The sequence below is a fragment of the Drosophila kikkawai genome, chromosome 3R (assembly GCF_030179895.1).
Source record: "Drosophila kikkawai strain 14028-0561.14 chromosome 3R, DkikHiC1v2, whole genome shotgun sequence".
Taxonomy (NCBI): Eukaryota; Metazoa; Arthropoda; class Insecta; order Diptera; family Drosophilidae; genus Drosophila; species Drosophila kikkawai.
The window spans coordinates 32,176,320-32,191,033 of record NC_091731.1 but is presented as its reverse complement, the minus strand read 5'-3'; the positions used below and the strand labels follow the sequence as shown (position 1 = coordinate 32,191,033).

General features: G+C 37.1%; 1 protein-coding gene across 1 annotated transcript in view; it reads right to left on the bottom strand.

Annotated features, from left to right (window-relative positions):
• CCAP-R (Crustacean cardioactive peptide receptor) overlaps positions 1-14,714 on the bottom strand; it is a 40,098-nt gene that overhangs the window by 3,117 nt on the left and 22,267 nt on the right. The gene's annotated exons all lie outside the window — the stretch shown is intronic.

Sequence of the window (14,714 nt, the reverse complement as noted above, 5' to 3'; positions counted from 1 at the left end):
TCAACAAATGAGCAAAACGGCGGCTATTTTTACTCATTCTTGGCACATCCTGTCTGCCCCGTTTTTCATTATTCGCCGGTGTCGCGTTTATTATTAAATAGGGATGTGGCTGTGTCTGTGTCTGCCTTCATTTGTTAACTGCAAATATTTTCCCTAAGCTTTGATTTGATTCTTCCCGCCAGAAACTGACTCGGCAAGTTTCCCTTAAAGCCTTTCTCGGCTCGGTGTCGCAAGGTGTTTGGTTTTCCTTCCATTCGCCAGCGTTCAAGTGCAATTTTCCAGCATGACTTTTCACAAAGTACCGAGTATATCTATACCCGTTTGGAGCCAGTCAGAACTTTTCGCTCTTTGGAAAACTTTTTCCCATTTGATGTTGGCTCAGCTTTAATTTTTATTAGACGCCGTTTTTTTCGCACGTTTTTTGTGTGTTTTTTTTTTTATGCCTTTTGTGGGGAAGTGTTGGCAAAATATTTGACTTAACAGTTTCATATATATTTTACACTCAACGAGAGCGAAATTGTATCCATTGCTATTTTAAGAGTGTGCCCTGTGGTTTTTATGAGTGGCTTTTAAAGCGATTTAAAGTCGAGTGGAGAGTAAAGGGATTTATTTATAAAGCAAATGGTTTTTATTTACACTTTAAAGATTTTAATATGTTTTTTATCAATTTTAATAAATGAACACAATGAAATTCCTCATAGAAAAATACAAATATATATATTAATTCAGAAAAACTAGCAACCTTGAATTACATTTTACCGAAGACTTTTTATAATAAAACTTTTTAAAGATTTCTTTTAGTCACTTTTAGATTTTTATAGATTTTTATTATCTCCCCTGCTGGGGACGCAATAAAAATGTAATAAATGGCACACTGTAAGCCTTTTTTAATGATCGACCATTTCTGGTTGCTTTTTTCTTACCCTTATTTACTGGCGTGTGTGTAGGGGTTTGCCCTTTTTTTTTGGCAAGTCATTATGCCTTTTTCAATTTGGCTTTGCACCTCGAGGAAATTGCTTTTTTGCCAAGGGAGAACATTAAAAGTGCGAAATTTAATTTCAGCAAGAAAAAAAAGAGTTGGGCCAAAGGAAAGCACTGATAGAACCGCAGAGGGAAGGGGCTGGGGCTGTGCCGAACCGTAAATCCTCATTAAAAGGCAATTCCAGCACCTGTTGAGCCCCAGAGCAACTTTATCTGCCGCCAACTATTATGTCTGATTATTAAGTGGGACAGCCATAACAATAGCAGCCACTTGGCCCTCGAGTTCCACGCGCACCGCCAGCAAGGCGTCCTTTTCCGCATCCGCTTTCACCCCATATACCCTTGGCCCATTGTGAAATGTGGCTTTAAGTGCACTTTGTGCGGCTTTGGGGCTTGTCGTGGCTTTAAGCCGCACAGTGCTGTGAGTCCTTCTCCTACTGACAAATTTCCACTGCTGGCCGCGAATCGTAAAATGCAGCAACAAAGACAAATGGTTGGCCACCAACAAAAGGCAATGGGAAATTAATTTCATTTTGCAAAAAAAGAGCGCTTTTTCCTGAGCATTTGCCCTGCAGCTGCAGCTGAGCTGTAAATCAGACCAGTCCTTGTGGCCGAGAAAGGCACAGAAAGGCGTGTTGGGTGGAGTCAATGTTTCTTTTCAGATTGTGGCTGTAAAAATACGGTTTAAAGGGTGTTCTACAGGGGAATTTATATACCAATATTTATATGGCGAGAAATAATAGGAATAAATATATCACAGTTTAATTAAAATCTAAATTAGATTTAAAATTAAATGCCTTGCTTGGTATCGTAGAAAATATTAGTTAAGTATAATTACTATTTAAATTACTACTTAAACTCCATAAATAATTGTTTAAATTCGTTTGACCTTTCTTTAACTAATCCTTAAATTACAGTTGTAATATTTCCAGCCTAATTTCTTCTTTATTTAATCAGTTTCTTGTCCAAGTTTTATGTTTCCTTTGACCTCGAAAAAACATGGCAAATTCGCTGATTTTATAGGACACTTAAAAGTCCATCATACCACGTTTGGCCATAAGCTTAATAAACTTTTATTTTCGTTGCTCATATTTAAAAAGCATCCCGGGCTAAGGACACGGAGCACATGGCACTCGGCCACCATTGTTGTTTTTCTTATATTTTTCGTTTTGTTTTGCCAGCTTAAGTTTTTATGTGTGTAGTTCCAGTTGTGTTGTGTGTGTGTGGAATGTGTTTTGTTTGCCTGTTTATTCGTTTGTTTGTTTGTTTTCGTTTCTCTTAGCACTTTTCAGGGCATTCATTAATAGCGATTACATAGTGCTTGAGTGCCTTGGCTCCGTAGAAGTTGCATAAAGTAAAATTAAATTCTATATTACGTATACGCAGCGTGCTCAGCCAGCAAATGGTCAGATAATAAGCATTAAGAGAAACTTTTAGCAAGCCAGGTCAACGAACTTGGGTAAGTTGAGAGGCAGAAACGGATGTATATATATCCTTACACAGCTTAGCAAGATTTTGGCTTGAAAAGATGACACTTTTAACATCAAGAAGCTGTTAATATTTATTAGAAAAATATTTTTTTAATAAAAGGAGAAAGAAAAGATAATTTAATAAACAAATTCTTTAAGAATATTATTTACTTAGTTTTAAAGAATTTTCATTCTGAACTCTGTAAAACACAACACTATAGCATACTGTTGACAAAAACCCACTCAACACACAACTCTTTAAACCCAGCCGTGTAGTGTAATCATCGCCATGGTGATAAATATTCATATATATACAAACCCAAGAAGGATACTTGAGCTGGCAGGATACAAGAGCGTATTATTTTGGCATAAAAACATGCATTTGGGTCAAGCCGAGCACATCAATCATGGTTTTTATAGTGTTTTCCTGCGTATGTTTGCTACCATTTTATGAACTGATCTCCTACAGCAAAGCCACTGAAAGTTAGCCCCCAAAAAATGGGACGGGTGACATGTAGGGAGGGACCTCGACCACGACTGCGCTTTAATACGCCTAATGGCCAAACATTTTGTCATCAGCTGGCTTAAATCATCCCCCCCTTGGCCCTGCATATTTGGCGTTGATGTTGACACAAATTGAAATTAATAAAAGCTCGACATTATGGCCAAGAGGACAGGACACAGGGTTGCGTTGGGTTGGGTTGGTTGCTGTTGTGTTGACAAACTGTTGAGTGGAATTTCGGTGCTGTGAAAATATGAAAAATTGCCAAAGATTTGCCAACGTAATTGTGGTCAGTTATGGCCACGTGCAGAGCTAATAAAGACCGACTGCTCTGACATAATGGCTATTTAACTGTTCCTTCCAGGATCTATCTTTAACTAGAGTTAAAGCCCATCTTGATACACACACCCCGAAGTATTTATTTCTTGTGGCTAATGAGAGATTAGTAAAACGACTCTCTTTCCACTCTCCAGTGTGACCTACTAAGCGAGTCGATAAATTTTGCAGCAAAAACGCAGAAAGAAAAAACCAAAATAGCCAAGGGCCAAACCTCAAATTGTTACGCCAGTGACTCGTAAATTCTGGGGTCAACAAAACACATTAATCAAATGAGTCGAACATAAATTTAGCTAGTTGGCCCAAAGATGGCCATAAAAGAAATGTATAGATAGTCCGTCCGTCCAGTGGCAAGTTGTCGCAATGCAAATGTTGTCTAATGTATAAATAAATTAGAAGACCAAACATAAATATGACTTGAAATGGCCTGATGCCTAGATAACCTCAGCAAAGCAAAGGCTAAATTAAAAGTTGGCCCAAAATAACAAGGAGACCAGGAAAAGCTGGTGAACCAGACAATGGGAAAACAAAATAAAGGTTGGGATACACGAGGAGAAAATGTATCTGGAATTTGACTTTAGACTGTCAAAAAAAATTTTAAAAATACAAATTTTAACTGAATAGTTCATATGGAAGAGGAGACAATACTTCCTAATGTTATTTTTATGAAATACCTCTCTTGTAACTATGTTTCTAAGTTACCCGTATATATTTCTGTTGAAAATACCAAAAGTCACAGTGATTAAAATCCCAAAAAGAAGGTCACACTTATCTAAGACCTTTTTGGCTTCCTTTCGTATGCTCATGCGTACCCGAATTAATTGCTTAAAGATAACGAGAGCGTGCGGTTGTGAAAAATAAAGAAGTTTAATTAACTAAATCTATAATTAAAGTGTTTTTACTATTTGGCAAATCTGGCTGGCGGCTTCTTGGAGTTTGTATAAACTCTGTTTATATAAATCTCATAGGTTATGGGCCCAGTCACAATTTGCAGCTAAGTGCTATAGTGAAATGCTTTAATTGTTAAAGAATAATTTTTAACAAATAATAAAAGTGAAATAAAAAAAAGTGAACAACGTACATATAAATATAACATATAAATATAACGGCGCACCAAATTGGCGTACATTTTTCATTTTCAGTGCGAGTGTTAGAGCAGGATAGCAACACAAATTCTAAGAAGCGCAATTTTTCTCGGAAGATGGAAAACGGAAAGAGAAACATAATACCTTTTAACGGGGAAAAGTATTCTATATGGAAGTTTAGAGTTAGGGCTTTATTAGAGGAAAACGAGTTGCTGAAAGTAATTGACGAGAAACCAAGTGATGAAGAAAGTGAGGAAGTGAAGCGAGCAGAGAGAAATGCAAAGAGTCTTATAATAGAATATTTGAGTGACTCTTTTTTAGTGTTTGCCAATAATGGGAACTCGGCTAAGGAGATTTTTGAGAATTTGGATAATATTTACGAGCGTAAAAGCCTGGCATCTCAACTTTCATTACGCAAACAATTACTGGCTTTAAAATTGAAGGGTGATTCTCCGCTAGTCAACCATTTTCGTTTATTTGATGATTTGGTTACTGAGTTAGTTGCAGCGGGAGCGAAAATAGATGAAATGGACAAAGTGTCTCATTTGCTGCTAACACTTCCAACTAGCTACGATGGAGTAATAACAGCGATAGAAACTCTCTCTGAGCACAGTTTAACATTAGCATTCGTAAAGACTCGGCTTCTTGATCATGAAATTAAACTAAAAGGAGTTGGCAAGGACACAAGTGCAAAAGTGCTGCAGGCTATAGGCAATCGAGAGCCTAGGGATAGCACAAACAAAAACAAAAAATTAAAATTTGTGAAGAAACAATTTCCGAATAAGATAAAGCCTAAGCTGAAGTGTTTTCATTGTGGCAAATTAGGCCACATGAAGAAAGACTGTTTCTTCTTAAAAAGGCAGGCAGGAGGCAACCAGAATATTCATGCTCAGAGTAATGTTAGAGAGAGACAGGCCCAGATGGCAACAGCAACGCAGCCAGAACGCTCGTTTGCATTCATGACGAACCTAGCTGTTAGAGAGAGACAGACTCAGATGGCAGCAGCGCAGCCGAACTGTGCTTTTGCTTTTATGATGAAATTAGCTAATTCCAGTGAACAGACAGACGGCGTAGATTTTATATTAGATTCAGGGGCGTCAGATCACATAGTAAACGACATAACTTTATTTTCTGAGTATGAGAATATGAATCCGAGTGTAGCGATTGAGATTGCAAAGCGTGGAGAATTTGTGTATGCTACTGCGAAAGGACTAGTTAGTCTTAACAGTTCCGGGAAAAACATTACATTACAAAATGTGCTGTATTGCAAGGAAATCCCGCACAATTTACTATCCGTGAAAAAGATGCTAGATGCTGGAATGTCCGTCGAGTTTAATCCGGATGGTATAAAAGTAATCAAAGACGGTAACTTGGCATTTGAAGGGTATTGTAAGTATAATATACCAATTGTGAAATTTTATTTAAATAGAAAAGTATATACATCCAAAAGTTTAAATGATGCAGAATATCGCTTGTGGCATGAAAGGTTAGGTCATATTAGTGTAGGAAAATTCTTAGAAATTAAACGAAATAGCTTGTTTGAAGATGTTGAACTTATTAAAAACGTACAGCTAAATAAAAATGAAATATGTGAGGCGTGTATTAACGGAAAGCAATCTAGGCTTAAATTTGAGAAATTTAAAAACAAAGAAAATATTGATCGCCCATTGTTCGTAGTTCATTCTGACGTTTGTGGTCCGATTACGCCCTCAACTATTGATAATAAAAACTACTATGTAGTATTTATTGATCAGTTCACACATTACTGCGTGACGTATTTAATAACTTATAAATCAGATGTGTTTTTTGTATTCAAAGACTTTGTGGCAAAAAGTGAGGCTCATTTCAACTTAAAAATGGTAAACCTATATATTGATAATGGCAGGGAATACCTCTCTAATGAAATGCGTGAGTTTTGTGTAGAAAAAGGTATCAGCTATCATTTAACGGTTCCTCATACCCCACAATTAAATGGTGTGGCAGAGCGGATGATTAGAACAATCACCGAAAAAGCTCGCTCTATGATTAACTGTACTAAACTTAATAAAAGTTTTTGGGGTGAAGCTGTTTTAACAGCAACTTATTTAGTTAATAGGTCCCCAAGTAGAGCGTTGGAAAATATAAGAAAAACACCATATGAGATGTGGCATAAAAAGAAGCCAATATTAAAGTATTTGAAAGTATTTGGATCGACTGTATACGCACTAAATAAAGTGCGTAAGCGAAAATTTGATGAGAAATCTACTAAGACTATACTTGTCGGGTATGAGCCAAATGGCTATAAATTGTGGAATGAGGAATCGAGGAAATTTATGATAGCTAGAGATGTAGTGGTGGACGAAAAAGGACAAAACTCTATGACTTTAAATGAAAATGACTCTGTGGTAAAACATAATGAAGTTAGCAGAAGTCATGATTCTCCAATTGAAGAGAATGAAGAGTTAGATTTTCCATCACAGGAAATGAATGAATCAATAGATTCTAAGTCTGGTGAAAACTTAAATGAAAATTCCACTTGTCTCGAGAATACCGATCCAGTAGTTGAAGCTGGTGATAATATACAAGAAAATGAAAATCAACAAGTCAGACGCAGTGAGAGAAATAAAGATAAACCAAAATTATCATATAGATTTTTAGAAAAATGTCTTATGAATACCCAAATATGTTTAAGTGAAATTCCCAATACTTATGAGGAAATTAAATTTCGAGATGACAAAGCCTTGTGGGAGGAAGCTATTCAAGATGAACTAAATTCGCATTTTGTAAATAAAACATGGTGCTTAGTGCAAAGGCCTATGGATAAAAACATAGTAGATTGCAAGTGGGTTTTTAGTTTAAAGCAAGACGAAAATGGTAACTTACTAAAACATAAGGCAAGACTGGTAGCGAGGGGCTTCACCCAAGAATATATGATGGATTATGATGAGACCTTTGCACCTGTTGCACGAATTTCTAGTTTCAGATTTCTTTTAGCATTTTCTAATCAATATAATTTACTGATCCATCATATGGATGTGAAAACAGCATTTTTAAACGGAACTTTAAAGGATGAAATTTATATGAAGGTTCCAAAAGGTTTAAACCAGTATGATGGAAATAAAGTATGCAAACTAAATAAAGCTATTTATGGCCTTAAGCAAGCTGCAAGATGCTGGTTTGAGGTTTTTGAAAATGCACTTAAAAATTTTGGATTTCAGAATCTAGAAGTAGACCGATGTATATATATTTTAGATAAGGGAGATATAAGTAAAAATATATATTTACTATTATATGTTGACGATGTGGTAATCGCCACCAGTAATTCCGAAAGTATGTCTAAATTTAAAACTTATCTTTCAAGTACATTTCAAATGACTGACTTATGTGAAATACGACATTTCCTGGGTATAAAAATTGATCGAAAAGATAATCAAATTTGTCTCAGTCAATCTGCATATATTAAAAACGTTTTAAGGAAATTCAATATGCAAGATTGTAATCCAGTTAGTACCCCTCTTCCAAGCAAACTAAATTATGAGGATTTGCAAGCTGAAGAATCATGTGAAGCACCATGTAGGAATTTAATTGGCTGTTTAATGTACATAATGTTGTGTACACGGCCGGACTTGAGTACATCGATAAGTATCTTAAGTCGGTATACTAATAATAATAACAAAGAATTATGGCAATGTCTTAAACGAGTTCTAAGATATTTGAAAGGAACTGTTGACTTAAAGTTATCGTTTAAAAGGAATCCTAAAGTGGATAATATTCTTATAGGATATGTTGATTCTGATTGGGCGGGAAATGAGACTGATAGGAGAAGTACTACAGGATATATATTTAAAATGTTTGGAGATTGTTCAATTTCCTGGAATACTATGAAACAAAAATCAGTTGCTGCTTCATCTACTGAAGCCGAATATATGGCCTTATTTGAGGGTGTTAGAGAAGCATTATGGCTAAAGTCATTAATAAGTGAAATTAAATTAAAATTAAATGGCCCAATAGATATTTTTGAAGACAACCAAGGTTGTATTAGTATAGCCAACAACCCTACTTGCCACAAGAGAACTAAGCACATAGATATTAAATATCATTTTACCAGGGAACAAATTGAAAACAAACTAATCTGCGTCAAGTATATTTCCACAGATTTCCAATTGGCTGATATTTTAACGAAGCCACTACCAACAGCTAGATTCACTGCACTGCGAGACCAACTGGGGCTAATTGGACCTTTAGCCTGAACCTTTATATGGAGTTTCTTTTTAAACCAAGACAAACTGGATCTCTTGGCATATATATATATATATAATTAACCATAATCAAACCAAAATAATTCCTAGTCTAACCACTGCTGTTTATATATATAAGTGAATCATGTTAATTTATGTTTTTTGATTGATCTGATTGGGTTTTACTGGGTTTCCCCAATTCTTTGCAGCAAATGCTGGATCAGAAAAGAAAGAGACCCCAGAGAAAGAGAAAAAAGAAAAGAAAAGAAACTACAACCATTTGAATATGCACTCACTCGTATAAAATTATGTTTTTGTTAATCCTTAATTTGTATCAGTGTAACTTTTGAGGTGGCGTGTTGAAAATACCAAAAGTCACAGTGATTAAAATCCCAAAAAGAAGGTCACACTTATCTAAGACCTTTTTGGCTTCCTTTCGTATGCTCATGCGTACCCGAATTAATTGCTTAAAGATAACGAGAGCGTGCGGTTGTGAAAAATAAAGAAGTTTAATTAACTAAATCTATAATTAAAGTGTTTTTACTATTTGGCAAATCTGGCTGGCGGCTTCTTGGAGTTTGTATAAACTCTGTTTATATAAATCTCATAATTTCAATCTAAAAATTTCTAAAAATTCTTAATTTTAGGTCAAGGTACCTAGATTATAACCTTCTTGAACAACGTTTTCCCTTGTTAAAGTTCAATGTAAAAATCAACATTTTTACCACAAATATTTTTGCTTTTGTGTACTATTATTAACATGAGGCCAACACAGGCCGAACAATAAATACAAGCACGCGCCTAGAACTATGCAAAACAAATTACACCCTAGCCTTCGGGGCGAACAAGAGGAAGCGAAGAATCTGCTGCGGTTGGCGGAAGTTATGGGGCCAACATGCATGTATATTCCTCTCTCTCAGTGTGTGTGTGTGTGTGCCGAGCAATTTGCATAAACAACATAGGCATTTGTGTGATACGCACACCAAAAGTCAAGTCAGGCATAAATTTGAATATTTTTCCCAGCCATTTACCGCTTGAGTTGGGTTCCCCTCGGGCTGCCCCGGCGATAATTAACACATAAGCAACAGACACATGTCCTGTAGTATCCTTCTCCTCCCCCTGCTACTGCTGGTGCTGCTGGTGGCGCTGGCCCCCTGTCTGGCAATCGTCCTCGTCTGCCAAGTGAGCTGAGGGACAGGGCATTAAGTAGCCATGCCAAATCGTTTTATTTGTGCGGTCAGCAGATAAGTTGACAGGCAATGCTGGGCGTCGAAATGGAAGTCAGATTTTAACTGGACGCAGCCTGTCAGTCAGTCAGGCAGTCGCTGAAAGTAAGCAGTTTGATATTTGCTCGCAGACAACTTGATTCGGGCAATGTCGTGAATATTGATCCTTGTCTGGCAGACCTCTAAGAAGCTCTTATTATTTAAAGACTAGTCAGGGGCTCAGCATGCCATTTTGTAAGATTTTTCTAAGTATCAAAAATGTGATTATTATATTCTAACGACTTACTACAATTTAAACATTATTTCGCCTCCAACTAATTAATTTATCCAAGATCTAAACTTTACTTAATTAAATCAAGTCTTGAAAATTGCACAAGACTTCAACTTTTGTAGTGCTAGAACTTCCTGCCCAAAGGAGCAATTCACATAATGTCCGTAGACATCATTAGAAGCCTGTTGTCCAACTTTAGATGAACTTACTCTCTCTTCAAACTGGCAGCCAAAAAAACACTAGAGCAAACTAGATGGAAACTAGAAAACTTCCAACTACAAACTTGGGACCAACATTCGTTTAAAGCGAGAGGGCGAGCAACCGGGTGTTGTCCTGTCTAGTGTTGATGTATCGGCTTTAACTATCCACCAACTCGAAGTGCCATCCTTTAGCCCCTTTCCATCCGCAGGAATTCAAGGAATTTAATTAACGTCCAGTTCCAGTTCTCTAGCGATTAACAAAAAGACAAGCACCGAACTCCGAGGGACCCAGAAAGAACAGCAGAACCTATCGAAAGCTAAATAAACTTTTTCTTAATTTAAAATTCCACAACTGGCGCTTGTCAAAGGCGAGAAGGAGAAGCCGGAGATGGAGGCTGGCACCCGGAAATGCAGCAGCTCTCTATGAGGAAGCGGATCGGACAAGTTGGCAAAAGTCGGTCGACTGGAGGAAGGCTGCTGCCTGCTGCCTGGCAGGCAGTCAAGTGGTCTGTTGTCCCTGGTCTGGCGTCCGGACTGCCGACTAAAAACTAGTCGCCAGAGTTGTTATTTCTGATTTTGTTGCTTCTGCAGTTTACGGAATCTTTCGTTTTTTGTTATTTTTACGTTTTTACCACACCGTTGTGGACGTGAGTTTTACACCACAGGAAAAAAGGTTTTACTAGGTTTTCGCTTGAGTAAAAGAATACAAAAATATATATTTTTAATACTTTTTTTGTTCTGTGTACCTTTTCTAGCAGCACTTGGCGGCAGCTGACTTTGATTTCGTTTAAAGTAAGACCCGATTTCTCTGGCACTCTTTCTCTCTCTCTAGTTCCGGAGGTGCCAAGTCAAGTCATTTTGTGTGTAAATGAAAAGTGTTGCCATGTTCTGCTATGCAAATTGCTGCGGTTGTTGTCGTTGAGGGATTGCTGGGCCATGACTTTGGCATAAAAAGTTTTTAGGGCTTCGTTCAGGATATGGGGAAGCCCTTAATGCCTCCACATATACTTTATTTGCCACACACAAGTTATGTCATTTGTAATGCAATTAAAACTAATTTAAAATGGGAATTTGTATGCTATATAAGATTACAACAAAAGAATTTCTGCCTCCTAAACTAAATCATTTTAGATTATCAAGAGACTCTCCATCAACATATCTTGCTCTCTCAATTGATTTTTAAGTGTTCTTTGGAAAATATAAACTTGATTGGATACTCAGACGAATGTAATGTGTAATTAAAATGCAAACGCTTGATTGAAAAAAGTTGTAGACCATAAAAAGTGAAATGTGAATCAAATGCAACAGTAAATGTCTAACTATGCGAGTGTATCTGCGCACTGTGTGTGCGGTGTGTGTGTGTAGTGTGTGTGAGCTGGCATTATAAAGTGCTTTGTGTCAAAGGCAAAAATGCATGGCGTATACGTGATGTGCAAGCCAAATGCAAGCACGCACTTAATCATTTATGCACACATACACACAAATACAACGTACACACACACAGAGCACACACCCATTGTGTGTGTCACATTTGACACTGTGCACGTAGACGGACGAGACTGTTACACGCCTTGGTGGAATCCTGCTTTTAAGTTTATTCGGGATCTACTTTAGTGGCAACTGCAAGAGCCATAAGAGCGAATTATGTGACAAATAAGGGTATGGGGAAATGTATAAGCGATATAGGGTTTAATAAAAGGATACAATTCATTTTTAAATAATATTTTTAAAAAGGAAAAAATACTATAAAACTGCTATACAAGTTAATCAGCGTTATAACCTATATTTCCCTATTTAAAACTTCCCCAGTTGTAATTTTATAATTTATTAAGACTGCTTTTAATGCCAGATATATTTCACTTTAAATAAAACGAGAACATGTAAATAATCATGGTGAAAACATCATTAAATTGTGCATTTAATTCCCTTTTACCCATTAATAAAGAGCGAATATTAAATGATGTAAACACACGGAAGCTGTTTGGCATCTCTCGCGCCATTGGTGTCATGCAACTGCGAATGACAGAGCCAATCGGAAAGGGGAGACCGAGGAGGCGGGGCGGTATGATGTTTGTGCCAATTTTATCGAAATTGCGTAAATGACGTCGCCCGCACTCAAATGCACCACCACCACCGCCGCCCCCTCATTGCGCAGCAATATTCCCCCAGAAACATCGTGTCTTTCTGCCACTTTGAAGCTTTTTTGGCGTGTACTTCCCTTACTTTGATGTGGTGTTTTCGGTCTGGTCTCCCCAGAACGCGTTGCTGAAAGAAATTGTGCTCAATGGTAGGTAGGTCTGCGTCGCGTCTGACATATGCAGCCCCTTCTCTATATATATAGTAGTATATACATATGTATTTTAAGCAAAGCCAAAGAAATTCTGGGAATTTTTTAAGTGAATTTCAACAGAAACTGGATTTTGCGAGGGGGAAGCATTTACCTGTTTTGTTTAGCTTCGCTCAGGTAAACTCGGTGTGCTCTAAATAAAGCTATGAAGGTCAGTTCTTAAAGCTCTTTATTTAGTCTATACGTAATTGGAATGCAAGTGGCATTCCCTTGGATTTGCCTTTCAGCGGGGCTTCACTTAATAAACACCAAATGCATCAGTCAGGAATTTGTTTTGCTTAATTTACTAAAACGGAGGCTACACAAGAAAAGGGGTTCTAAATTATACAATACCTTAGCTTTTTATGAAGCTATATTAAATATAAAACATAAATATATAAATTATCACAATTTTAAGTTTTTTAAGCTCTTTAAAAGCCTTCCTTTAAATGTATTGTTTCATCTTTGTATTTAATAAAAAACTATTTTACTTTAAAACATAATCAAGAAAACCCTTTATATAATTTGACTTTATTTTAATACAATTCTCTAATATTAACTCTCCTCTTTTCTTTGAGTGTAGCCACCCATTTGAGCCATTTAATATAATTTCATTTAAAGCGCCACACAATTCATTGCATACTTTGGTGCGTCCTGAAGGGCTGACCTACTTGCCAGGCTATGTAAATAGCTCAGTCTCAGACGATGGGGGAATCCCTGCCCCACTCCATACTCTACCCATCTCTCTCTCTCTTTTTCTCTCTCTCCCTTTCTCTTCTCTTTTTTCGCTGCTTCCGCACTTAAACTATTTACTGAGCATAATTTCGCTGTTGGTTTGTCGCCTTTTGCATTTTCTCATTAAGCGCATTTCGCGCACTTGCACAAAAGCAGCTGGAGATGAAGCCGAAGATGAATGTTCTCTGCTTCGGGGGGATTTCCCTTTACCCTGCCTCCTCCTGTTGCAGCTTAGTGTCGTAAAAAAATAATTTCCATACATTTTGCCTGCAATTATCCCGCCCTGGGGGTCATCTTGGTCTCTTAGGCGCGCGGGTTTCAGCGCTTTCACGATTTGCATAATTTACACAATCGCATTTTTTTTTTTTGCAGCTCTAGTGTATTTTTTCTTTTCTTTTTACGATTTTTTAAGTGCCACTGTAAGTGTCGTTTTTTTCGGTGGCCCAAATGCAGTCGTGTGTCTCCTATTACTTTACTCTGCATTGCTCATACGCAGGGGTGGCCAGGAGCGGAAGCCGTAAAGCTGTAATTGACTTGGGCTATGTAAAATTTATTGTGTGCACTAGAGCACTGGCTGCTTATGCATGCAAATTGTAATGATGCGCAAATGTAGTTGCTATGGGGTTTTCCCATTTTCCCGCCATTTCCCTTTGCTGTGGCAGCCACACTCTGAGATAGATGCTGAATGCTGCCGGTTTTTCGAGTGCCATGTTGTGTTGCGGGCTGTCAAGCGAAGTGAGTGGCATTTTGTGCTTATGAAAATGAAATTAAATTTTTTGTTGTTGGGAAAGGGAAAAGACGAAGGGCGTAGGGGAAGAGCGATAGCAACGAGCCACGCCCCATTGTTCTGGCTCTTATCGCCGCCGCAGCTTATTGTTGCACAAAATGTCGCTTGATGTGTGTCATTAAGACAACTTCCGGAGAATGATTATAATGGTTGGGAATGGCAAGTGGCCAAGTACAAAACACAAAAGATATATGTGTGTGTATGCACTTATCTGTTATGATATATGCGGGTGTGCCTTCTCGACCTGAGTCTGTCCGTCGTCTGGTTTATTATACTTTTTGGACATATTTTTGTTTTCGTAACGAGAAAACCATTCCCTTGGCTAAAGAGAAAGACAGAGGAGGTTCTTTATAAAGAAAATGCTTTATTTTATTTCTTTTGTTTTTGTTTTAAAGGGAATTTATAAGGCATGGACTATTTAAAGTCAAAATATTAATGTTTTGTTTTGCTTAATTAATAAAAAATAAGAAATATCCGTTATAAAATTCTTTAAAATTCATATTAAAAACTCAACAAAGAGAAGAGAGAGTTATTCCTAGAAAATATTTATAAAAAATATATTAAACCTTTTTATAAATT